Source organism: Neolamprologus multifasciatus, chromosome 19 (genome assembly GCF_963576455.1).
Source record: "Neolamprologus multifasciatus chromosome 19, fNeoMul1.2, whole genome shotgun sequence".
Classification (NCBI taxonomy): Eukaryota; Metazoa; Chordata; class Actinopteri; order Cichliformes; family Cichlidae; genus Neolamprologus; species Neolamprologus multifasciatus.
In genome coordinates this window covers 27,295,483-27,321,697 of record NC_140457.1, presented here as the reverse complement: position 1 = coordinate 27,321,697, position 26,215 = coordinate 27,295,483, and the positions used below count along the sequence as shown (strand labels likewise).

Below are 26,215 nucleotides of genomic sequence, written 5' to 3'. Positions count from 1 at the left end.
TTAAGTCTTCTGTTTCTACTCGTTCACTGTCGTGTCATTGATGTTAATGTCGTCTCTCGTACGTATGTTCAGTTCAGTCAGCCAGCCATCCTTCCAGTCTTTCAGTCAGTCAGTCAGCCAGCCAGTCAGTCCTTCGTTCCTGCCCTGTTCATCCACGATTCATAATAAACCATCTTCAGTTTGTCACTATCCACGAGTCCTGCGTTTGGGTTACTTCCTCGCCTCCACACACGACACTCCTGACAGAATGACATGACCCGTGCCAAGAAAACACGCTTTTGACCCAGCGGACTCGGACCTTTTCGAGCGGCAGGACGCAGCGCTCTCTGTTTGGGCGGAGAAGCTCAGGTGGAAACAGCGGCTCTTCTCAGAGAGGGAGCACGTCTTTGAGGGGACTCGTCTGGCTCTGGGCGGGCCTCGGAGACGCCGCGGTCCTCCACCTGGTGCCTCGCCTGCATCGGAGCGTTCGCCGCGGAGAGTGGGCATCACAAGCCAAGCGTCGGCCGCTCGCTCTCCCGCCACTCCGCTCCGCTCCGCTCCGCTCCGCTCCTCGCTCGCCCGCCAGCCGTTTCACTCACCGGCTCTTCCACTTCGCCACGGCACAGCGGCTATGCCTCCAACCTCGTCTCAACGGAGGTTCCCGCGCCAGAGGCTCAGTTGTTTACCCCGCCCGCTTCCTCTTCCCGGAGAAAGCGGCGCACATGCCGTCATGAATCGGACTATTTTCAGCAACTCCCGGTGGTGAGTTCCACTAACTGTTTTCCACATCCTTCATCTGATTATTCACGTAAAACGCATAATAGACTCACTTCTGATTCATGGGGAGTTTCCCTCCTAGACGAGGATGTGGACTGGGTAGAGTTTTTCTGCTCTGCTCCCCCAAAGACTGTAAATAGTGGTGGCAGAAGGACCAGCATAATCCCTGAGAAACTTGGCAGGATCACCCACCCAGTCTTTATTTCCACCCCTATCAGTAAGCATACACCCAAACCTGTGCCAACTCCCAGGACAAGGGCAGCTGTGACCCAGTCTACCTCCACACCCGCTCCTGGTGGGGGTGACTGGTGTCCAGCCACCTCCCGTGCCTGTCCCAGCGCCCAGGCTGAGGGCGGCCAGGATCCGACCTGACCCCCCTAGAGACTCAGCTGAGGCTCCCCAGCCGGCGCCCTCACGCTCTGGAGGCACGGAATACCTAACTTGTCCACCGGCTACTTCACCACTTCCTCCACCTCCTGACCCAGCTTTTCACGCCCTCGCACTGTCCCTAGTTAGATTAGCTGAGGTGTCCCCTGCTCAGGCACCAGCTTTATCACTAGGTTTACTAACCTGCGCAAATTTGCGTAACTTCCCTAAACCCAACTCCCCCTAGAATTACTGGCTTTTTTATTTTCTGGTGCAAGTCCCAAGGTGTTAATCACCCCTGCTGAGATTTTCACAGGTCGTCAGCTTGTTTCTCCTCCAGCTTTTGTTGTGCAAACCACCCATTATCCTTGAGGCCTGGCGCATTTGCATTTGCTCACTCCAAGTCAGGCCAAACCTCTGTGTTACAACTTTCAGAAATGCCTGCCGTATCTATACAAAATATCCCACAAATTGACTGACCTGCAAATATAAAAGACACACATTCACACCTCATTGCCATATTACATATGATATTTATATAAACCCATTTAGAGTGAGGTTCATGTAAATTTACCATTCTCTATTTGTTTATCTTCTGACACGTAAGATTACAAGTGTGCTCGAAAGCTTCCTTTGCCTGTTAGACCTGGGAATGCTGCAGACCATCAGAGAGTGCACGGTACATCAAGCCCACAGAACAGAGCCGGACTGGAATTTGTCAGTTCATGAACTGATGGCATTCATTTCAATCCTGTTTGTAAGAGCAATCATGTGTCCTGTTGGTGCCATTGTGGATTGCTGGTCAGAAGGATTTCTGGTGCCAGTAATCAAAGAGACAATGCCCCGAGATAGATTCATTTCAATTATACAACACCTTCGATTTGATGACAGGGACACGCGGGCAGAACGGGTGAAAACAGACAAATTTGCGGCGATCTCCGACATCTGGACACGCTTCAACGAGAACTGTGCTAAGAGTTTCACTCCAGGAGAACACATGACCATAGATGAACAGCTGTTCCCTACCAAGGTTCGTTGTCCATTCACACAGTATATTGCAACCAAGCCAGACAAATTTGGGATCAAGTTCTGGATGGCCACGGATTTGGACACCAAATATGTCTGCAGTGCATCTCCTTACTTGGGAAAGGACCCCAGTCGTCAGAAGGGAGAGAGGCTGGCAGAGAACGTGGTCATGAAACTGATGGAGCCGTTTTTGGATGATGGGAGAAAAGTCACAACGGACAATTTATTTACTTCCCTGTCACTGTCGCACAGACTGCTGCAGCGCAAAACAACGTTACTGGGCACGGTGAATAAAGTCCGGCGTGAACTTCCTCAACTTGCAAAAGATACTGCAGAGTGAGAGGTATTCTCCACTTCAGTGCTTAGAAGTGGCGGTGTCTCCTTGACAATTTATGCACCTAAAAAAACAAGACTGTGTGTGTTTTAAGTTCTATGCACCAAGACGTGATGATCGGTGACGGCAGAAAGAGGAAACCCAACACAATAACAGACTATAACCACATGAAGGTATAGTGAATGAAGGTATGTGAATGTGTGTACAATTTTACACCAGTGCTGCAATGTTTTCTGATGTGTGCTATACAGGCCTATAGAAAAAAACATATACTCATGACTCTCTCTCTGCTTTTACAGTGTGGTGTAGACGTGTTGGACCAAATGGCACGGATGTATTCCGTAAGAGCAGCAACATGCAGGTGGCCAGTAGCGGTTTTCTACAATATGCTGGACTTGGCGGCGGTGAATGCCTACATTTTGTACAAGGCATGTACAGGGTGGACAGGCAAAAGAAGATTGTTTCTGAGTCTTCTAGCTCAGCAACTTCGTTGCCGATTCATGCAGCTCAAGGAAATATTAGCACAGAGGCAGGCTGCTGAAGCTGCTGCAGCTGCTGTGCCAGGGACTGTAAAGACAACGCAGTGCCAGGTGCAAGAGAGCTGCAACAGGAATCGCAGCAGGTTTACCTGTGCAACATGTCAGAAATTCACCTGTGCCAAATGCAGGGATGATGGACACTGGGTCTGCAAACACTGTAAAGTCTGAAACACTTTGAAATAAAACAGACTTGTGTACCCATATATTGTGAATGTGTGTCTTTTGTATGTAGGTTGTAACACAGAGGTTTGGCCTGCCTTGGATCTGAGTAAACAAATGCCAATGTTGCACAAACACACACACACACACACCTGCATTTATTTGTCCCACAAGTGGGAAATCTGCATTGTCATTGCAAAAAAGTGGACAGTGCAAGACAAAAGCAGCTAAATAAAAACTGTACAAAGAGCACGGTATAGAAAGTGCACTATACAAACAATCTGGAAACATAAATATGGACACGTGTATTCAAAAATATTGGTGTGTGTATACACACACACACACATCTATATCTATATATATATATATATATATATATATATATATATATACACACACACACACATATATATGTAGATATAGATGTGTGTGTGTATAACTAGACTTTATGCATATTATGTAAGGTGTGGCTATATAAATATATGTACAACTCTGTGTATATGTGTTTATGGACAGGCATGCAATGTAGTGACAAGGATTGACAAGAACTACCATGGTGTATTGTACGCTGCAGGTAAGGAAGGAAAGTAGCCTTGCAGGGAAGGAAAGACCTGAATCTCTTATGGTTGGGGGTTGGGGGAGGGTGTCTTTGCACAACAAAAGCAGGACAACAATGGAGCTGAAGACCTGTGAAAATCTCAGCGGGGTGCCAAGAGGTGTTAGGGTCGGGGGGAATTTACGCAAGTTTGCGCAGGCTAGTAAATCTAGTAGTAGGGACTTGCACCAGGGAAAAAAGGCTCAGTAATTCTAGTGTTATTAGCCCAGGCCGCAGTTTTATCCCCTTCAGTAACTCAGTCATTAGCTCAGCCATTAGCCTCGCCAACCTCTGTTCATCCCTTAACTTCCTCTGTCCAGTCAGTCCACTCACCTGCTGTTCAGCCTCCTCTCCAGTCAGTTCCCTCACCTGCTGTTCAGCCTCCTCTCCAGTCAGTTCCCTCGCCTGCTGTTCAGCCTGCCCTCCAGTCCCCTGTAGTTCAGTCTCCTCTTGTCCTCCAGTCCCCTGTAGTTCAGTCTCCTCCTGTCCTCCAGTCCCCTGTAGTTCAGTCTCCTCCTGTCCTCCAGTCCCCTGTAGTTCAGTCTCCTCCTGTCCTCCAGTCCCCTGTAGTTCAGTCTCCTCCTGTCCTCCAGTCTCCTGTCCTCCAGTCTCCTCCTTTCAGTCCGGTCTCCTGTCCTCCAGTCAGTCCGGTCTCCTGTCCTCCAGTCAGTCCGGTCGCCTCCCGTCCAATCATTCCAGTCGCCTCCTGCCTCCTGGTCGCCCGTCCTCCAGTCTGTCCAGTCTGTTGTCCAGTCTTCTGTAGTCCAGTAAGTTCAGTCACTCATCCACCACCCTGTTCAGTTCCTGGACCTGCAGCCACAGCACCCAGAGCCAGCTGTGAGCCCTCCTGCTCTCCAGCCAGGGGCTTCCGCGCCCGCTGGCCCGGCCGCTCTCCAGCCAGGGGCTTCCGCGCCCGCTGGCCCGGCCGCTCTCCAGCCAGAGGCTTCCGCGCCCGCTGGCCCGGCCGCTCTCCAGCCAGGGGCTTCCGCGCCCGCTGGCCCTAAAGCTGTGGCTCCGTCACCCCCGGCTCCCGTGCCGTCGTCTGGTCCTTCCTCAGACTCAGCTTCGCCTGGTCCAGACCCAGCCTCACCTTCGCCTGGTCCAGCCTCAGACTCAGCCTCGGCCTCTGCTTCGCCTGGGCCAGCCTCAGACTCAGCCTCGGCCTCTGCTTTGCCTGGGCCAGCCTCAGACTCAGCCTCGGCCTCTGCTTTGCCTGGGCCAGCCTCAGACTCAGCTTCGGCCTCTGCTTCGCCTGGGCCAGCCTCAGCCTCAGCTTCGGTTTCTGCTTCGCCGTCTTCCTCGCGGCCGCCGCCATCTGCCTCGCAGCCGCCCACCTGAACTGTCTCGTCTTGGCTGCCGACCACGTGGCCGCCCGCCTGAACTGTTTCTGTTTTGGACTCCGTCCCTCTGTCCTGGGCCCCCTCTGCCGACCCTGTTCTGGTTTTTCTTTCTTTTGGCCGTCGGGTGCCGGCCTTTGAAGGGGGGGGGGGGGGGGGGGGGGGGGGTACTGTCAGGGTTGCTGGGTCGTCGACCCATTGCTTTCAGTTTTGTTCATGTTCAGTTTATTCTGCCACTTCCATGTTCTCACTTCCTGCTTTTCCTGTGTCAGCTCGTCTCCTGCCATTAGCCAGATTATGTTCAGCTGTGTACTCACCGGTCTCTCATTATCATCCTCATCAGTCTGTATATTTAAGTCTTCTGTTTCTACTCGTTCACTGTCGTGTCATTGATGTTAATGTCGTCTCTCGTACGTATGTTCATTTCAGTCAGTCAGCCATCCTTCCAGTCTTTCAGTCAGTCAGCCAGCCAGCCAGTCAGTCCTTCGTTCCTGCCCTGTTCATCCACGATTCATAATAAACCATCTTCAGTTCGTCACTATCCACGAGTCCTGCGTTTGGGTCACTTCCTCGCCTCCACACACGACACTCCTGACAGATGTAAGCTGCTCATCATTGGTTATGGGTCAAAAACTGCGCCAAAGGCTAATTACCACCTCCATTCCTGAAAAGCAGGAAATATATGAATGATTTTGAGAATATACAGTGGGGCAAAAAAGTATTTAGTCAGCCACCGATTGTGCAAGTTCCCCCACTTAAAATGATGACAGAGGTCAGTAATTTGCACCAGAGGTACACTTCAACTGTGAGAGACAGAATGTGAAAAAAAAATCCATGAATTCACATGGTAGGATTTGTAAAGAATTTATTCGTAAATCAGGGTGGAAAATAAGTATTTGGTCAATAACAAAAATACAACTCAATACTTTGTAACATAACCTTTGTTGGCAATAACAGAGGTCAAACGTTTACTATAGGTCTTTACCAGGTTTGCACACACAGTAGTATGGTATTTTGGCCCATTCCTCCATGCAGATCTTCTCAAGAGCAGTGATGTTTTGGGGCTGTCGCCGAGCAACACGGACTTTCAACTCCCGCCACAGATTTTCTATGGGGTTGAGGTCTGGAGACTGGCTAGGCCACTCCAGGACTTTCAAATGCTTCTTACGGAGCCACTCCTTTGTTGCCCGAGCGGTGTGTTTTGGATCATTGTCATGTTGGAAGACCCAGCCTCGTTTCATCTTCAAAGTTCTCACTGATGGAAGGAGGTTTTGGCTCAAAATCTCACGATACTTGGCCCCATTCATTCTGTCCTTAACACGGATCAGTCGTCCTGTCCCCTTGGCAGAAAAACAGCCCCATAGCATGATGTTTCCACCCCCATGCTTCACAGTAGGTATGGTGTTCTTGGGATGCAACTCAGTATTCTTCTTCCTCCAAACACGACGAGTTGAGTTTATACCAAAAAGTTCTACTTTGGTTTCATCTGACCACATGACATTCTCCCAATCCTCTGCTGTATCATCCATGTGCTCTCTGGCAAACTTCAGACGGGCCTGGACATGCACTGGCTTCAGCAGCGGAACACGTCTGGCACTGCGGGATTTGATTCCCTGCCGTTGTAGTGTGTTACTGATGGTGACCTTTGTTACTTTGGTCCCAGCTCTCTGCAGGTCATTCACCAGGTCCCCCCGTGTGGTTCTGGGATCTTTGCTCACCGTTCTCATGATCATTTTGACCCCACGGGATGAGATCTTGCGTGGAGCCCCAGATCGAGGGAGATTATCAGTGGTCTTGTATGTCTTCCATTTTCTGATGATTGCTCCCACAGTTGATTTTTTCACACCAAGCTGCTTGCCTATTGTAGATTCACTCTTCCCAGTCTGGTGCAGGTCTACAATTCTTTTCCTGGTGTCCTTCGAAAGCTCTTCGTCTTGGCCATGGCGGAGTTTGGAGTCTGACTGGTTGAGGCTGTGGACAGGTGTCTTTTATACAGATGATGAGGTCAAACAGGTGCCATTCATACAGGTAACGAGTGGGGGACAGAAAAGCTTCTTACAGAAGACTTTACAGGTCTGTGAGAGCCAGGGATTTTCCTTGTTTGAGGTGACCAAATACTTATTTTCCACCCTGATTTACGAATAAATTCTTTACAAATCCTACCATGTGAATTCATGGATTTTTTTTTCACATTCTGTCTCTCACAGTTGAAGTGTACCTCTGGTGCAAATTACTGACCTCTGTCATCATTTTAAGTGGGGGAACTTGCACAATCGGTGGCTGACTAAATACTTTTTTGCCCCACTGTATGTATTCTGCCCGTTCCATTATTTTATGATACAGGCATTCATGAACCCTGTCTGTGTCTATCCTATGAATTCTAGCCAAAAGCACCTGAGAACATGCACATGATGCGGTGAGCAACCAGTGTGCAGAGCACAGCGATGAAGACAGAGTGGAGCAAGTTTCAAGCTTCTGACGCTCCAGGTAACTGCACACAGATAACCTGAGACATGTGTGAAGCTTTCAGTGGGTCTGTGTGACCACAACTGTTTTATACAATTATATTTGACTCCGAGATAAGTTTTACAGCTTTCCTAGTGATAAAAACCTCCTTTATTGTAATTCATGCTACTGTTGGGATTAAATTATTTGAAGTGCCTCAATTCTGCCACATAACCATATAGTGTAGTATTAACTGGACACGGCCCTGAAAAATAAAGGCATTAGACCAAGTGTCCCTGGAAGTCAAACGCTGCAGACTCTCACTCACGCTTGCCTGGGAAAAAGTAGATAAGAGGGGACCATCTGTGGTGGAAAGTTACTGACACACTGTTTAGACTAGAGTGAGAGAGCTTCTGTAATAAAACTGTCAGGGGCGCAGCAGCATTTTGAGATCAACGTGTCGTGCAGGACGCATCTCCCTCCTAGAAGTAATAAAGAGTTAAATGGTCTACTGAGCAGTGTTTTGTCTTCCATCGGATGCCTCGGAGGAATCAAAGGAACTCGGTGAAGTGTTGATATTTAACACTACACAAAATCATCAAGCAAATGACAATTAAATGACAGAAAAGTTTTTACTACAGAAATTTCTGTGACTACAGTTTAAAAAACGAAAGGAAAAAACTGCAGTGTGGGCAATGAGCTGTCAGGGCTTTTTTCTGTAATTTTACACATTTATTTCTTACGATTTAAGCACAAAGAGCCGTAACAACAGATTTCTGTCTTTGTCACAGCAGCTTTTTCTTTATCATGTAGAAAAACAGTTAAATATGTCACTTCTTTACACAGTAAGGGGAGTTTCACTGGTCCGGCATACAGTGGGCTATATGTGGCCCGCTATGTAAAATGAGTCTAAATCTTCATGGTCTGAGAGATGTAGCCCACAAGAATGACTGAGGAATCAGGGCTGGGAGGAAATCGGCCCTGGCAGTTTTGGTCTAGGTGGCCGATCACGATCGCTCCAGAAAAAGAAAGAAATATATAATAAATAAAATAACATACAGTGGTGTGAAAAAGTGTCCCACTTAAATGTTTCAGATCATCACATTTAAATATTACACAACAACAACAACACAAGTAAACACAAAATGCACTTTCTAAATGAAAGTGTTTATTATTAAGATAAATTAACTGTGTCACAGACCAGAAGATCCTCCAAAGCCAGACATCATGCCAGCATCCTAAGAGATTCAGAAACGAATGAATTGAGATCTGTCAGTGTGGACAGGGTTATAAAGCCATGTCTAAAGCTATGGGACTCCACCAAACCACAGAGAGAGTCATTATCCACAAATGGAAAACATGGAACAGAGGTGAACCTTCCTCGGAGCAGCCGGGCATCCAGCCACGACGCATCCAAGAGGTCAGCAAACAGCCCAGAACAAAGAGCTGCACGACTCACTCGTGGTTCGTCACAAAGGGGAAGTAACAAAGTACAAATACTTTGTACTCTACTGTACTAAAGTAGAACTTTCAGGTATCTGTGCTTTACTGGAGTACTTTTTACTTTTCCTCATTACATTTTAAACAAATAACTGTACTTTGGACTTCTTACATTTTCTCGTTACTTTTGGTTCAACAAATTTGCAGAGAGTTATTGTTTCTGTCACTCTGAGCGTACAGCCCTCTTTGAAATAATCACCAGGGGACGTCACATACAAAGAGATGACGTGTGCCACAGTAACAGGTCCAAGTGGGCCGCTGTGTGGTTTTGTTTCTTTGGCACAGCTCTGGAACGACTGCAGGTGTCCATAAGTTGTGGCCGCGGTACTTCAGCATCTAATGAGCCCTACAGAAGACGATCGAGCATAAAGGGAGTAACATGTTGTGCAGGTAATTTCAACTGCAACATTTCTATCAGCCCAACAAACAACAGCAAACACACAAGCTGTTTTTGTGCAGTTTGTCTCACAGTGTGTTGCAGCTAAAGGTCCAGCTGTTGTATTTCACAGGGACAGAAACGAGTTTGAGATAACTTCACTCAGAGATGGAGAAAAAATACAGGACAGGAAGAGGAGAGCTTATATTTAAAGGTAAGGACTGCTCAGTGGCATTTGATATAAACTGAAAGCTTACATGGAAGTCTTCATGTTCTCATATTGTGAAACACGCTGCAAAGCAAACTGTGTTACTTAAAGAGCACATGAAAGTCCTCTGCAGGTTAGTGCAGGATTATCAGGTTAGTTTACAGTAAAGAACTGTGTGCGACTGACGCACAATGGCTGTGGTGCTCGTGGTCTGTTACATCAAGAGTAACAGAGATGAATATGAATTTCAGCTTAAATGTAGAAAAAAGACGGTGTAAACAGTGAACTGTCAGTGTAGAGGCTGGAAATCAGCCAGGACAGCTCATGAAATACCTGCTGATTATCATCTTGTTGATTTCAGTTTCTACAAAGAGCCACTACAGCTGATTTTAGGTTCCCCCACCTGCTAAATCACACTGTAAGATGGAAACCCTGCTGAGCAAAAGGAACAAAGGCTGCTCTCAGTTTAGCCAGAAAGCATCTCGATGATCCCCGAGACTTTTGGGAAAATACTCTGTGGCCTGTTGAACTGTCTCTGCTGCTCGTCTGCAGAAGAGTATCTCAGCCTTCCACACAGTGAGCCTTTTCTCCTCATTCAGATTGTATCATGGACTTAAGATCTGTTGTTTGATCTTTTCCTTCCACCTCTCTGGTTTATTTCTCACTGATCTCACTTGCTGCAGTGACTACAATAAAAACATCCTGTTTGTGGAACAGCACATATGTGTCTGATCACTCTGCACTGCACGCTCAATACAAATCTCACCGCCAGGAAGGACCTCAGTCACAAAGAGAAAACCTCAACACATAATATACACAAATCCCAGCTGTCATAATGTGCACCAAAAAGGGATTAATCCTGTTTTTTCTCAGTCCTTGCAGCGCTTTCTGTCACCTAGAGCCAGTTAATGTCTTCAGACCAGCCCTAAAGCAGTGAAAATGAATCCACTGTGTGTGAACACATGTCATTGTTTTAAGCCCCACATATACAATCATAGTCTAACTGTACAATGCAATGTAGTCCAAATAATCCAGCACATATACAGCAGTGAAGAGACAGAGGGGTGAGTGAGCAGGGACCTTTCAAAATGCTACATTTTAGTTTTTACCTTTGGCAGAATCACACTCTTACTTTTCTGTGTTCGTGTATTTGAAGTGAAATTAAAGCTAATTAGAGCTTAATGGCAAGAAAGTGAAAGTGGAAAGTGCTAAAAATAGAGAATTATCCTTTTAAGTGAATCTAAATCTTTCCCTTCCTCTGTCTAAAAGAAGCTTCATCTCCTCTCTCTGTTTATACCAACTCTACTGTCTGACTGGCTTTTGGAGACTCAGATTTGAAGCCAAACAGAAAATTCGATGTTTTCACTGAATGTTTTCTAACAGTAAATATTTGTCAAACATTTGTTTCCAGTTTCTGTCTTTCCATGTGTTGTCCCTTAATCTGAACTGGAACCCAATGAAGCAGAGTGTGATCACCTCCTACGAGCCATCCTGTCACAGTGAGTGGAAGCTACAGTATCATATACTGGCTCTTTGTGACTTACAATGTGAGCTGTTCATGGTGGCCTAAACAAACTGTGTGCATGCTCCTGTTGTTAAAGGGAATCCTCCTGCAAAGCCACAAGTCAGCGTCACCTCTGTTTCCTGCTTGTCCAAAGTGAACCGTGATGAAAAGATCAATTCATACAGAAGTGAAGCAGCAGGATCAGTCATGGACGCACGAGTTTGTTTGATTTGTGGCACCACAAGGGAGCCTGGAGCCCCACTGGATCATCACCAGTAGGAAGAAAAAAAACAACCACGTGGAACATTTTTGTAGAATCGTTGCAAATTTTCCAGCACACACTGGATGTGATCTGGGAATGCAGCTTCTTGCAACGTGTACTCAGATATTTATGCAATACTTATGTAAGAATGCTGTTTGTTGACTTCAGCTCAGCATTCAGTACAGTCATTCCCTCCAAGCTGATCACCAAACTTGTGCATTTTGGACTCAGCGCTAGAGGGGGCGGGGATTCCGGCCCGCATGTATTTGCATACATTATAGAGGCTACTAGTGCTGACCAAGCTGCCATCTTTCTGTCTTCCCGTCTTTCAATGGCTGCTTCAATTTCAGCTGACCCTCTAAACCGCAGGTAAGTAATCATTTTTTGTCATCTTTCCTTGCTGTCCCACTGGACTGGACATGAGTTTAGTTTTTTAGCTACATCTGGTGAAGTTGTGGTAAAATGCTGGTATTAGCCTATTCGTCGTAGCAAGCTAGCCTGAAGCTAATATTTGCTAAATTTAGGGACACCCGTGTCTCTTTAGGAGTTGGAGGCCGGTGTTTTAGGAGCGGCACAAGATCTCATCAACAGGCAGTGTTGGGGAGTAACGTAATACATGCACCAGCGTTACGTTTTTAAAATACAAAATATGAGTAAATGTATCCGTTACAGTTACCGTTTAAAAGGTGATATTCAGAATACAGTTACTTTGTTGAAATAAATGGATTACATGGTGGTAATTTCCTGTTTCATATGTTAGGCTATGTCTCTCTATTTTTGGTAAATCCACACCGGTGGGAACCCAAACAAAACACGCAATAAGAGGCTCTAATGACTGTCTTTCTATCTGGCGGCCCATGTCACCCCTACTTAAAGCCGTGAGTGAAGAAATATTTAAAAAAATTATTATACAAAACTGATTTAATATGAAGGCAATAAGCAGAATGTTACAGGCATCGCCCTAAAGCATGTAGCATCATGGGCAGTGTAGTCCGTGCTGCAGGGAGAATGGACTGCTGTACCCGTGATGTGTCTGTGAGCGAGGGAGGGAGAAAAAGGAAAAGTACGAGCTGTCATCGAGCAGAAACGGGAGCTGGAAGCATATAAATACAATAATAACCACTGCAGCCAAGAAGAGAGCCTGACGAGCCCAGTTGTAACGGTGTGTTCACACCGAACGTGATAGAGGCGGCCAGAGCGTCAGGTTTACATGTAAAGTCAATGGAAAAGCGCGATGACACGCGATTGCATGTCCCGCAAAAATTTGGAAGCAGATCTGCATCGCGAAAACGCGTGAAACACGCATCAGTGTAGCGCATCTGCCGCGTTTGGCTCGCGAATAAAACCACGCGCGTCAGTTTTTGTGTTGCATTTTGTGCATAGGCATTCGCGTCTACCGCTCGAGTTGGAAAATATGAACTCCAGCGTCAAATCGCGCCGCGACAACCAATCAGGAGCCTGGTGACGTGGCTGTGACCTAGGTCAAAGGGGCAGATCCAGCCAAAGCCCTTCCTTCTTCATTCAGTATGGAGGAAAAGCTGATCACTGCCGTGGACCCTAGCAATCAGTCGTTTTCTGATGAGGCAGCAGCTCTCCAGGGCAGAAACAATGTTGTTATTTTTCTCCTCCTTCTCCCTGAGGCTCTTCCACTCCAAGCTGGGTCCTTTTTATTCCTGTCTCTCTGTAAATAGTTACATTTTATATATTTATGTTTAATGTTTTTGTTAGTGGATTTATATATTTTTTCCAATAAACATTTGTAATGACTAATGTCTCTGTTCTACTACACAGCAAATGTTGGCACCCGACTGACACAAGTAGAATTTATTTCATATTATACTAATGACAAAACATACTAATACAGTGGGATGCAAAAGTTTGGGCAACCTTGTGAAAAGTCATCATTTTCCTGTACAAATCGTTGTTGTTACAATAAAAATTGTCAGTTAAATATATCATACAGGAGACACACACAGTGATATTTGAGAAGTGAAATGAAGTTCACTGGATTTACAGAAAGTGTGCAATAACTGTTTAAACAAAATCAAGCAGGTGCATAAATTGGCACCACAAAAAAAGAGAAATTAAATAAATATTTAGTGTATATCAATGTGTGTGTCCTATATGATATATGTAAGTGACATTTTTCATTGTAACAGTGATTCATACAGGAAAATAATGACTATTAATAAGGTTGCCCAAACTTTTGCACCACACTGTATATAGGAACATAGTGAAGACAAGTTACTTAAGAGAATAAAGAGAGGTTAGTTTATTTTGGAGTAGAGCTCCATTTATTAAGAAAAATTTAAAAAGACAGGAACACTCTTTGGAGGTTTGTGGGTGGCTCTTAAAAGAGCCGTTGTGGGGAAGTCACCCAGACTTCAAACAGGCTACTCCTTTGGTTGCCAAGACACAGCTCCCTCCGCCAGGAAGTGGGCCATGAACTTCTCCCTCACCAGGACAGCCTCTCTGGAGGAGTTGTTTGCTGCTACACGACCCAGGCCTTGCAACGGCTCCACCACAGCAGGTGCCACACCCCTCACAGCAGGTGCCACACCCCTCACAGCAGGTGCTCCTCTCTCGTCCAAACAGCGCAGAAAATTGTGGAGAACACACGTTGCCTTCACGCACTTCTCCGCAATTTCAGGACGGAGCTCCATGGAGCACCGATACAACCTCCACTGTGAGGGAGAGAGGGAAGTTCCAGCACTCCTGGAATCCCTCTGCAATGGACCGCCAGTCTGCAGTTGAAGGCACAGCCATGAAATCATCCACTAGACAGTCCCAGATGGCCATCGCTACCTGGGGGATGATCTGGCTCACCGTGGACACACCGACTCTGTAACTGAACGCGATGGTCCTGAAGGAGTCCCCGGTGGCAAGGAACCTGGACAAAATTGTTCAAAATTTGTATTATGTGTACTGCAGTTACAAAATACATTATTGAAATTACAAAACACTATTGTGATGTCAGATTTAAATCACAAAACATAAATCTTACATAAAACATTTTGTAATTATAAGGATAATCACATGATATATATTAGATATAATATTAAACAGTCTGCGGGGATTATATACAAATATTAAACTATCCCAGAATTAAACCAGGTCTAAATAAAAAGGAGTGAGTATCATTACAAAGATTACCAACAGTGGTCCTCGTACCACAGTTTGATATCAGCAAACACCGAGAGCATACACTGATATGACACCACAGCCATGCTATCATTCAAACACTGATAACAGCATAAATCGAATTAAATCGGGACTTGATGAGACCTTCTGAGTATCACTAGAAATATTATAAACAGTCGTCTCCGTACCACAGTTTGCTATCAGTAAACACCGACAGCATTCACTGTTAGCATAGCACATCCATGTTAGCAGTGTATAAATGGATAGTTTAGCATATATTAGCACAGGTATCAATAAAGGACTACTGTATTAAACACTTTTACTAACCTCAGGCAGATGGACAGGCGCTCTGCAGGTGGGATTGAGCGCCTGTAGTTTTCTGTCTCGCCTGTTTCTAGGCGGGCGATGCTGGGACCGACGTGGGACAGCAGGTCCTCAAACTGGGCGAGGGGAAGACGGCGATATTGCTGAAATCGAACGTCATCCAGGCGCAGCTCCTGGAGCAAGTGGTGAAACTCACCAAACTGCTCACGCTCTGGAGGACCTGATGGACCCAGGTACGGCGAGGACGTCCTTAACGCCGCTGCTCTGCTCCTTTTTGGCTCCTACCTTAAAGCACACTGTGCACTGTCGATCTTACTGTCATGATCCTGGTCCTTTTGACCCAGCGTTTTGTGTTTTCTATTAGTGATTTTGGTTCTGTTGTTCCTCCTGTTTAGTGTATTCTGTTCTTCCCATCTGTTCCTGTGTTAAGTCTGCGTTTCCTAGTCTGTGTCTTTGTGTGTTTGTGTTTCCTGTTTTATTGTGAAGGTCTGCGTCTTATGTGAGTGTTTTTTAAGTTTGCCTCCCTAGTCTCGTCACGTTAATCACTCCCAGCTGTGTCCCCGACCTGTGTGTAATCTCCCTGTGTTCTCTGAGTGTTTTTAAGTCGTGTCTTCTGTCTTAGTCGTTGCTGGTTCGCCTGTGTTGTTTCCCCTCGGTCTCCCTGCGTTTCTCCATCCATCTCTCTGTGTATATTTTCCCCGGACCTCCCTGCATCTTGACAGACCGTGACAGTACGAACCAGCCAACATGGACCCTGCGGCACTCGATCCGTCCGAGGAGCTCCAAGACGACATCAGCTACAACGTGGAAATTCTCCTCGGGCTGTGGCTGGAGAACCCTCCGTACGAGCTTCGCCGCACCGTTGAAAAGCGGCTACAACGGCTCTTTTCCGGCCTCCCATGGCTTTTGAAATCACTTCCTTCCTCCATCCTTTCTCCAGCACACACCTCACCTTCTCTCAGCCACTCCTGCCTCGCTGCCCGACTCGTCGGATGTGATCCTGCCCGGCCCGTCGGAGCCGTCTGCGGGGAGGAAACGCCGATCGCGCCGCCGGCGCGCCACCCCACAGCCGGACGTTCGGACTTCTAATTCGCCGGCTGTGGTGAGTGGGGACTCTTTTCCGTTTTTGGACTGTGTGACTGTTCATTCAGGGGCTGTGTTCTGTGCGGCAGATGATGTGTGAACAGCTTGTCGCCTGCCCAGCAGCCACTCTCAGCTCGGTTAGCCGCCCAGCAGCCACTGTCAGATCAGTTAGCCGCCCAGCAGCCACTGTCAGCTCAGTTAGCCGCCCAGCAGCCACTGTCAGCTCAGTTAGCCGCCCAGCAGCCACTGTCAGCTCAGTTAGCCGCCCAGCAGCCACTGTCAGCTCAGTCTCCGGTGCCTCCGGTGTCACCTGTAGTTCACGCTCCTGCGCCTCCAGGGTCACCTGTAGTTCAGGCCCCTGCGCCTCCAGTGTCACCTGTAGTTCAGGCCCCTGCGCCTCCAGTGTCACCTGTGGTTCAGGCCCCTGCGCCTCCAGTGTCACCTGTGGTTCAGGCCCCAGTAGTACCAGTTTCACTCATTCACTCCATGCAGGGAGAAAGTCTTATTTCGACTCAGGGTGCTTTTCATGGTTTAGCTGCCATTGGCACAGTTTGCCGCTCCAGGGCTTCCCCAGAGGCTAGGTCTCAGTCCCCAGCTGATTCTGGACCCCTGAAGTTTAAGCAGCCACCTGAGAACTGCACCATGTCAGCGTTGCCTGGGCAGAGCCAGTGCTCAGTGCATTGCCAGTCGCCTTTGTGTCAGCTAGTAGCCTCTATGACTGCTGGCTTAGTGATGGCTTCAGCTGGAGGGTCCGAGGGACCGCTCCGGCCTTTGTCGCCTGTCTCCGCTGGAGGGTCCGAGGGACCGCTCCGGCCTTTGTCGCCTGTCTCCGCTGGAGGGTCCGAGGGACCGCTCCGGCCTTTGTCGCCTGTCTCCGCTGGAGGGTTCGAGGGACCCGTCCAGCCTGCAGCGCTTCCGCCTCCGGCTTCCACGCCGCCGCCTGCAGCGCTTCCGCCTGCAGCGCTTCCGCCTGCAGCGCTTCCGCCTCCGGCTTCCACGCCGCCGCCTGCAGCGCTTCCGCCTCCGGCTTCCACGCCGCCTCCGGCTCCCATGCCGCCGCCTGCAGCGCTTCCGCCTCCGGCTCCCACGCCGCCTCCGGCTCCCACGCCGCCTGCAGCCTCATCATCCACGCCGCCTGCAGCCTCATCATCCACGCCGCCTGCAGCCTCATCATCCACGCCGCCTGCAGCTTCATCATCCACGTCGCCTGCAGCCTCATCATCCACGCTGCCTGCAGCCTCATCATCCACGCCGCCTGCAGCAGCCTCTTCGCCCTCGTCTGGTCCAGCTGCAGCCTCTTCGCCCTCGTCTGGTCCAGCTGCAGCCTCTTCGCCCTCGTCTGGTCCAGCTGCAGCCTCTTCGCCCCCGTCTGGTCCAGCTGCAGCCTCTTCGCCCCCGTCTGGTCCAGCTGCAGCCTCTTCGCCCCCGTCTGGTCCAGCTGCAGCCTCTTCGCCCCCGTCTGGTCCAGCTGCAGCCTCTTCGCCCTCGTCTGGTCCAGCTGCAGCCTCTTCGCCCCCGTCTGGTCCAGCTGCAGCCTCTTTGCCCCCGTCTGGTCCAGCCTCCGAGTCTTCGCCCCCGTCTGGTCCAGCCTCCGAGTCTTCGCCCCCGTCTGGTCCAGCCTCCGAGTCTTCGCCCCCGTCTGGTCCAGCTGCAGCCTCTTCGCCCCCGTCTGGTCCAGCCTCCGAGTCTTCGCCCCCGTCTGGTCCTGCCTCCGAGTCTTCGCCCCCGTCTGGTCCTGCCTCCGAGTCTTCGCCCTCGTCTGGTCCAGCCTCAGCTGGGGCTGCAGCTAACCGGCCACTTTCCTGGCCACTGGCCGGGCCCCTTCGCCGTCTTAAGCGGCCCCCAGACTCCCTTTTCCTGAGTCGCCGCTGTTGCCGTCTGCACGGTCGGCCCCCTGAACTGCTTCCACGTCGCCGCCGTGGCCTTCCTCGCGGCCGGCCCCCGGACCCCCTTTGTCTGAGTCGCCGCCGTTGCCTTCCGCACGGTCGGCCTCCGGACCCCCGTCACCTGGGTCGCCGCCGTTGCCGTCTGCACGGTCGGCCCCCTGAACTGCTTCCACGTCGCCGCCGTGGCCTTCCTCGCGGCCGGCCCCCAGACCCCCTTCGTCTGAGTTGCCGCCGTTGCCTTCCGCACGGTCGGCCTCCGGACCCCCGTCACCTGGGTCGCCGCCGTTGCCGTCCGCATGGTTGGCCCCCTGAACTGCTTTCACGTCGCCGCCGTGGCCTTCCTCGCCGCCGGCCCCCGGACCCCCTTCGTCTGAGTCGCCGCCGTTGCCTTCCGCATGGTCGGCCTCCCGAACTGTTTCCACGTCGCCACCGTTGCCGTCCGCACGGTCGGCCCCCTGAACTGTTTGGACTCCTGTGCTGTCAGCCCCCTGGCCGGCCCCCTGAACTCTTTTGTTTTGGACTCTGTTTTCTTGGGCTCCGGTGTATTCTTTTTTTGGTGCTGGCTCGTGTTTTTTGTTTTTTTTTTGTTTTTTTTTTGTCCCTCTTGTGCGCCTGTTTTGTTTTGTAAATAAATACTCACCTGCACCAGAGCTGCCGCTTCCGGGTCCTAAATAGTTACCACACGGCTTGCCCCGGCAGACCGTGACACTTACATGCTGCACAATAATGTTTAACATTTAGTATTTACTGTTATATTCCCGTAGATCGTCATGATGTTATTTATTTTATTGCTCTAGTCTTCTTCTGCTTGTTTTCTTTTTTCTTTCTCAACAGGTGATCCAGGGAAAAAAAAAAAAAAAAAAAAGAATCCGACGTATTAGCCAGAGGTCCCTTTACTACGGTTCAGAACCGCGGACCTGTTTTATATACGAATAGTTTTCTATACGAGATCGCTGCAAAAAGTGCAGCCTTACCTAATGTCCACCTACTGTTATTCATTTATATTAAGATTTAAACATCTAGTTGGTATTGGTATGGAGAGTAACCTTCAGTAATAGTGATAAATCACAGCAATAGGACATTCATGTAGTTGTAAAGTATTCAGAATACGTTACTTCTATAATCTTTGGTGGAATACATTTTAAAATTAACCTTCCCAACACTGACAACAGGTTAGCACCTCATACCACAGTGCAGCAAAGCAGTCTCATGAGCGCTGGGAAGGACAAGCCCAGAGCCCAAAACAGACAGTGCAGGAGATGACAAGGTTAGTAATTGTATGGTGAAAATTATACTTTAGTTATCTTGTTAGTTATCTACAAAATCTGCTTCTCACATATAGGGCATTTCCAAGATTTTTTTTCAAAACTTCTTCAATTTATTTTATCACAGCTGTGCTGTGCCAGATGTTCTGTTGACCCACAGTGGGAGGCATCATTTCAGAAACACCAGGAAGACTGAAACTCATCGCTGGGATCAAGCAGGGCTCGTGATCTTCACCAGCAGCTCCCTCACAAGAAGGATAAACCCAGCATTTCATGAACACTGATGGAGACCTTTGCTTTGTGTAATGTTAGAAGTACTCAGATAATCCTCAGAGGGTCTGGACTTTTACATAATATCATAGCTTTAAGTCCTGTAGAAAGAAATATATGTTGTGCTCTCTGGTTACTCTGGTATGAATGACTCTGAACTACTTTATGATAAATAACACACTATTGTCAAAAAACAGTGAAAAAATTCCAGATCACAAGTTTTTAGTTCAAATACAAGTGATGACCTTTGACCTTCATCAGGTTTTATTTAATTGTGTCAGAGAAAACATCACGTGCTCTTCATGTAGCTGAGTACATTCAGTGTTTAAAACAGAAGCTGTGCAGGTCTGAGATCAGCAGTTTCCTGAAACACCAAACTGAGGTCCTGTTAATGCTGATGTATAGTGACACAGTTACAGGGGTGATTAATCCTTTTGTCTTTAAATTAATCAATAAAACAGCTGCAGCTTTCACTGACAGCACATGTGGTGCTTTAACCTTTGTACTGTTTTCTTCAGTTAATTTTGGAGTTACTACAAAGATTGAAGATATAAGATGATCTGTCTGCTGTCACTGGGTGGTGCTGAGGTCTGAATCTGAGGCTCCTGTAATCACAAACTGAAATATAAAGTTTATCTCAAATCTGAAATAGAGCTGATCCTCTCTGTCCTCACACACTCGGGATCTGAAGTTGTTCAGTCCTACAGTTCTCCCTACAGCTGTTTATTTTTTATTTGTTTTAAAGGCCTTATATACTAACACATTTTCTAATATCATGTTTACCTTTGAGTTGTTGATGCTTTATAAATGGACATCTGCAAAGATGAGATGATGGAGCAGGTTTCAGTCGAGGTTCAGTCTGCTGCTGCATCCTGGTCACAACATACGGAGGTGTTATCAGCTCAGTATTGAACAAGAAATATTAATGCTTCAAATTATTTGTCCTAAAGGATGCAAGCTGTACAGAGTACTGCACATGTGACTTTGTGAACATAATTCATTAATAATAATTCGGACAGTTTTTTAACCTGAATATTTGCAACAAACAAAAAATATACAGAGTCAGTGCTAAAAAATAATCAGAGGAAAAATTAAACATTTTAACTTAAGCTGACAAGCAGAAGTAGTTGGTTTCAGTACATAAGTATCGGGCTTTGCTATTTAATCCGTAGCTATTGACTAATGAGGGGTTACTGAAGTGCCAGGTTTTTAAAGTTGGCGTTAATGTCGTTCCACGTGTGGAAAGCGACAGAAAACGGGGCGACCGTGGCTCAGGGGGAAGCGCATCTGTAACCGGAAGGTCGCCGGTTCGATCCCTGGGCTCTCTGTCCTGGTCGTTGTGTCCTTGGGCAGAGACACTTCACCTACCGCCTACTGGTGATGGCCAGAGGGGCCGATGGCGTGATACAGCAGCCTCGCTTCTGTCAGTCTGCCCCAGGGCAGCTGTGGCTACAACTGTAGCTGCCTCCACCAGTGTGTGAATGTGAGAGTGAATGAATAGTGGCATTGTAAAGCGCTTTGGGTGCCTTGAAAAGCGCTATATAAATGCAATCCATTAAAACACGCTGCTGTTTGCACATATTTAATAATCAGCTCTGCACAGAAGCAGAGTCCAGCCTGTTGCTCTTACAGTATAATACTCATATAAAAGTACAGTAACCGTGGTTAGTCACTGAGCAGCCTGGTGCGTTTCTCTTGATTTCTTTAGTCAGGGTAAATTCATTCACCTGCACGGGTTAGCTAAACGACCTTTACAAAACAAGTTTCCCCGACAGCCGAGAGCTCAAGTTATGGATTAGCTTACAAACACATTTAACTTACCGAAAATATTACGGTGGGGCCTCAGGTCCTCCTTGGTAGTCCAATTTACTGAAGAACACCTCAGGCTGTCACTTTGAAATAGCCGGTAATGTAAACGCTGGACCTCTCAGCATCTGCCATTCCTGAACAGACAGGTGCAAGCTTGTCCGTGACCGCAGCCGCGTTGTACATTTATTTCAGCTACAATATTTTTTTCGGTTTCATTTCAAGGTGGCATCGTTCTGATCCCATACACACACAAATCTTTTTTACGCACACACAAATCCTGATTTACAAGTACAAAATATTTATGACCACAATTTGAGCCCATATACTATCTCTACCACAGCTGCCTTTGAACTTGCCTGGGCCAGGTCTGAGTCCAGCTTTGCTACTCCAGCCAGGTCACATGACACAGGGGTGTGGTCTGATGTCAGCAGGCAGGTCAGTGGAGCCCTCTGGTGATGGATATATGGCAGTGAAACAGGAGGAGGCCTGAGAACAGACAGCAGGCTTAACAGGACAAAGTAGCATGTAGTACTTGTAGGAGTCATCACAGCCAATCAGCTCTCAGGAAAATGGAACATCACATAAATATTTCTCTTCTTTGATTTTCATCAATATATTTCCTTTGATAGATTTTCTGTCAATACTTCTGCCTGATTAGAAGCTCATAGGCAGTTCCTGTCACTCTACAATAAAACAATGTAAAGGCTGCCCTCTCTGCCCTCCCACTAGCTGACACAAGTAAACTGTGCTACGATGCCCTACATGGACTAAGGTTCTTGGCCACACACATATAAATTTGCTTGGCTGTAGAAATCATGCCATGAAGCTCCCAGCGCACATTTTTGATGCTTCTGTCTGTGGCAGAGGAGGTTTGGAGCTCTGCAGAGCCTTGGTGGCTTTTCCTGACTATGCACCCCTACCCATTTATTATGAACAAACAGCACAACGGTTTGTGCTTTTTTCTATAATACACATGTATGATTTAGATTTGTACTTATGTGGCAGCTATTTACTGACCTGACAAAGTTATTTTCCATGAAAACTAAAAGTGGTGAAATTCTCAGAAAATGAATGAGACGTGTAATTTGACATGTTTTGTTGTTTTGCGTGTGTGTTTGTCTGTGTGAAGTTTTGATGTGTATCTGAAAAACACAATTTTGAAAACACTGGGAAAAGACCTCAAGACATGTTTTCCTTTACTTTCTATGAAACAAAAAATCCCACCGAGGCTTTTCAGTGTGAAATTTAGTGTATAGAAAACACCTGTGCCAGGTTGTCTCCATCTAGTGGTGAACATGGCCTCACCACTACATCAGGTGAGCTTTTCACTGTGCACAGTGACACAAAAGTCATTTAACAATTTAAAAAAAAACCAATGTTACAGATTCAGTAAGAACTGAAGTTTATCATAATCCTTCAAGTTTCACTCAGTAACAGCAGCTTTTTAATATTATTGACTATATTTTAGAGTCACATTTATATGAAATGTCAAACAATCACAGAGTGACACTGAACTAAACAATCAATGCAATGTGAGTTGTTCTTGTTTGTTCTTTATATTGGATTTATTGTAAGCAGCGGGAGTAAAAGTTAAAGAAAAAATAGTAAAGATGTGAATGAATCTCTGCTCTTACAGCTTTTATTGTGCTGTGATGTCTGCTTTGAAACTGTCCTCTTGCTCGTCTTTTGGATGCTCACCTCTTCTTCACCTTTCCTGTTCCTTTCACCAAACTGCTGCACTCTTGTTCTCTGCTCTCACCTCCTGTTCTGGTTATAATTAGAATGCAGTCAGCATGTGCCAAACAAACTCCCCCAAATCTATCATGTTTGATATGATGATGACGTTTTTAACATCTTATTTATGCACTTGTTAGGTGGGAAAGAGTAAACAAAGATGGGGCATAGAAGCAGAACTGAGCCCTACGTGTGGAGGGACAGTAACTGTGTGTGTATATGTGAGCATTTAAACACTGCAGAGAGTCAAATTAACAGTAACATAGCGCACAATAATAATAATAATAATAATGGATTGCATTTATATAGCGCTTTTCAAGGCATCCAAAGCGCTTTACAATGCCACTATTCATTCACTCTCACATTCACACAGTTCATTCATACAGTTGAAGCAGCTGTACAGCTGCCCTGGGGCAGACTGACAGAAGCGAGGCTGCCATATCGCGCCATCAGCCCCTCTGGCCAACACCAGTAGGCGGGAGGGTGAAGTGTCTTGCCAAAGGACACAACGACCAGGACAGAGAGCCCGGGGATCGATCCGCTTCCCAACCCGCTGAGCCACGGTCGCCCACAATGTGACAACAAACGTATAAAACACAAATTCTTACCTAGCAGGAGAATAAATAATGAGTATTTTAAGGCTACTGCATGTACAGATGTCACTGCTGGCTCACATAAGCTAGCTCTGAGACCCGCCACAGTTTACTCCCCAGCTGACTGTCGCGAAAGAGTCGTAAATCACCGGCATTGTAAAACTTAAAATGACTCCAGGGCATGTTATAAGAAAACACCCAATAGATGTACTGGATATTAAACGGTATCAAACGACTAAATAAACACAGGGTTACAATTACATGCTCACATCGTCACATCGAGAGTTTATTCATTAATCATCAGAGTTCAACAATGTTACATCCAGTTGAAAACAGCTTCACTAACGCCAGCAAAACAGGCTAACAGTATATAAGAGCACAAAAACAGCCGTGCTTATCGACAGCTCGACATATCCTCAACAACTCACCTCAGTATGGCTGCCATCGGTCACCTTTTTACTCCGTTTTACAACCTCTTCCAGAAATTGAACGCACTATACACATATGCAGTATATTTATTTTACTTGGTTTTAGAGTTGGAGTATTTATATATTGATCTGAAATATTTTGCTGCTGAGCAGCAGAGCTCCAAAGCGTCCCCCTGTAACCATGGTTACGCAGATGCGTTCCGACTGGCGCGTCACAGAGGAGAACCTGTTTCAAACGGACACCTGGATCAACCTGGAATCAGTTTGAAAAGTACCAACTTTTATTGGCACTTTTCTGCTGAGATCCGGAGCTCGAGGCCCTGGCACCCCGGGATAAGATGAGTTGCTGTGTTTTTCACGGAGAAAAACTAATAAACATGGAATAACGTCAGTGAGAGATGGGAAAAAAAGATGCAAGCAGAAGAGGACAGCAGATTGAGAAGAGATTTCTTCAAACGGTAAGGAGCTTCAACCAAGTGATATCTGATAAGGTTAAAACTTCAAGCTTAAATCTAATGTCCAGATTCATGCTAAACTTTTCTGATTACTCGGTGAATCTGTTCCTGTTTTGAATCGGGTAATTTCATCGAGAGAAATGTCTTTGACAAAAAAAATGCAGGATTAATTAATATCTGTATATGACTGCTAGGTTAGGACGTGGTTAGGCGCAAATACTTAAGAGAGAGAGATTTTGCTCTGATAGAAATCTTTATTAATATTTATTGGAAATCTTTTCCTCCATGAGATTGTTTGTGGGCAAAGTCAATAAATTGTCTCCTGGCTTTCAGGTCCCCCTGAGCCAAATTTACAGTTTTTGCAATTAAGAAAAGAAAAAAAAGATTTAAGGTGAAACAGATTTTTTCAAGTCATGGAATGATGACATTATTACTCATTCCATATTGTTCCTAAAGTTTGCAGTCTTTTTTTTTTACTTAAAAGTTAAAGCAGAGCTTGTTTTTTTTTTTAGCTTCTTTGATAATGTAACTCTGCATATGTGTACTGATGTGTGCATGGGGGGTGATCTGACATTACAGACCCTTGAAAAAGTAGTCATAGTCCTTGAACTTTTGCACATTTTGTCACCTTACAACCACAAACAAAAGATGTTTTTTATTGACAGTTTCAATGGTAGATTAAGGTGTGAAACAGCTGTGTAGTGCCTTTTGTTTCTGAAGAAGGTATTTAACTGAGAGCCATGTTAGGCTGGTGAGACTCTGCTGACTGTCTGCCCCGCTCACCACTCGTCTGCAGGGTTTATTTAAATGGAAAACTTCCACAACAGTGTGCAAGCATTTCCATGTTTGGATTTTTTGCATTTTGTTGATTTGTGGGAGTTTATCTGTGGATGTGTGCAAATGTATGTGCATTCATGTGTCCCTGCGTAGAGATCTGAGGTTGGCTGGTAGGGTGGACCTCTGCGCATAATCACATGTGTGTGCAAACATTTCCATCTTTGGATTTCTTGGAATTTGGTTGATTTGTAGGAGTTTATCTGTGGATGTGTGCAAATGTATGTGCATTCATGTGTGCCTGCGTGGAGATCTGAGGTTGGCTGGTAGGGTGGACCTCTGCGCATAATCACATGTGTGTGCAAACATTTCCATGTTTGGATATCTTGGAATTTGGTGTTCTTTAGTGGAGTTTATCTGTGGATGTGTGCAAGTGTTCAATTCAATTCAATTCAATTCAATTTTATTTATATAGCGCCAAATCACAACAAATGTCGCCTCAAGGCGCTTCATAGATACAGAGAAAAGCCCAACAATCATATGACCCCCTATGAGCAAGCACTTTGGCGACAGTGGGAAGGAAAAACTCCCTTTTAACAGGAAGAAACCTCCGGCAGAACCAGGCTCAGGGAGGGGCGGCCATCTGCTGCGACCGGTTGGGGTGAGAGAAGGAAGACAGGATAAAGACATGCTGTGGAAGAGAGACAGAGATTAATAACAGATACGATTCAATACAGAGAGGTCTGTTAATACATAGTGAGTGAGAAAGGTGACTGGAAAGGAAAAACTCAATGCATCATGGGAATCCCCCGGCAGCCTACATCTATTGCAGCATAACTAAGGGAGGATTCAGGGTCACCTGGTCCAGCCCTAACTATATGCTTTAGCAAAAAGGAAAGTTTTAAGCCTAATCTTAAAAGTAGAGATAGTGTCTGTCTCTCGAATCCAAACTGGAAGCTGGTTCCACAGAAGAGGGGCCTGAAAACTGAAGGCTCTCCCTCCCATTCTACTTTTAAATACTCTAGGAACAACAAGTAGGCCTGCAG

At 46.7% G+C, this 26,215-nt stretch overlaps 2 long non-coding RNA genes across 11 annotated transcripts in view; one reads left to right on the top strand and one right to left on the bottom strand.

The window, feature by feature from the left end:
• LOC146496748 (uncharacterized) overlaps positions 1-24,117 on the bottom strand; it is a 166,048-nt gene extending 141,931 nt beyond the window's left edge. The window contains exons 1-5 of one of the 10 annotated variants that reach the window (XR_014871059.1): positions 23,941-24,048; positions 22,884-22,952; positions 21,542-21,671; positions 20,160-20,248; positions 19,596-19,981 (exon numbers count right to left, since the gene is read on the bottom strand). This is a non-coding gene — a long non-coding RNA (uncharacterized LOC146496748). The other 9 variants (XR_014871057.1, XR_014871062.1, XR_014871056.1 and 6 more) reach the window with 9 other exon arrangements.
• On the top strand, positions 7,426-10,100 carry LOC146496749 (uncharacterized). The gene is made up of 4 exons (XR_014871064.1): positions 7,426-7,599; positions 8,757-9,447; positions 9,567-9,647; positions 10,003-10,100. It is a non-coding gene; the product is annotated as an uncharacterized LOC146496749 (long non-coding RNA).
• Positions 24,118-26,215: the final 2,098 nt, after the last annotated feature.